This window comes from Nansenia antarctica (genome assembly GCF_963989245.1).
Source record: "Nansenia antarctica genome assembly, chromosome: 7".
Taxonomy (NCBI): domain Eukaryota; kingdom Metazoa; phylum Chordata; class Actinopteri; order Argentiniformes; family Microstomatidae; genus Nansenia; species Nansenia antarctica.
This window is the reverse complement of record NC_137677.1, coordinates 46,665,360-46,665,883: the sequence shown is the minus strand read 5'-3', so window position 1 is coordinate 46,665,883 and position 524 is coordinate 46,665,360.

Below are 524 nucleotides of genomic sequence, written 5' to 3'. Positions count from 1 at the left end.
TCTAGGATATTAATGAGATGTCGAGATTTTTCTGTTTGAGATTGAGAGATTTGACCACATATCACAATGCAAAACAACAAAAGAGAGAAGGGGCAATATTATTGGCATAACATAACAGTTATTATTTGCAGAACATTACTGTCTACAAAACCTTCGTTCTGTGATCTACAGCCTCTACTGGGGATGTCTCATGTGTTTAGTGTCACTGATCTACATCCTTTGAAATTCTGGTCCATGATGACATCAAAGTTGAATCTAATCTAATCTAATCTAATGATTGCATCACGCAGTTCCAGCAGATTCTTCAGGTGCACTTTCAAGCTGTGAATCTTCCGTTCTACCACATCCCAAAGGTCTTCTATTGGATTCAGATGCGGTGACTGGGAAGGCCACTGAAGAACACTGAACTCATTGTCTTGTTCATGAAACAAGTTTGAGAAGACTTTTGCTTTGTGACATGATGCATTATAATGTTGGAAGTAAAATGTACCCATTAGAAGATGGGTACATTGTGGCCATGAAGG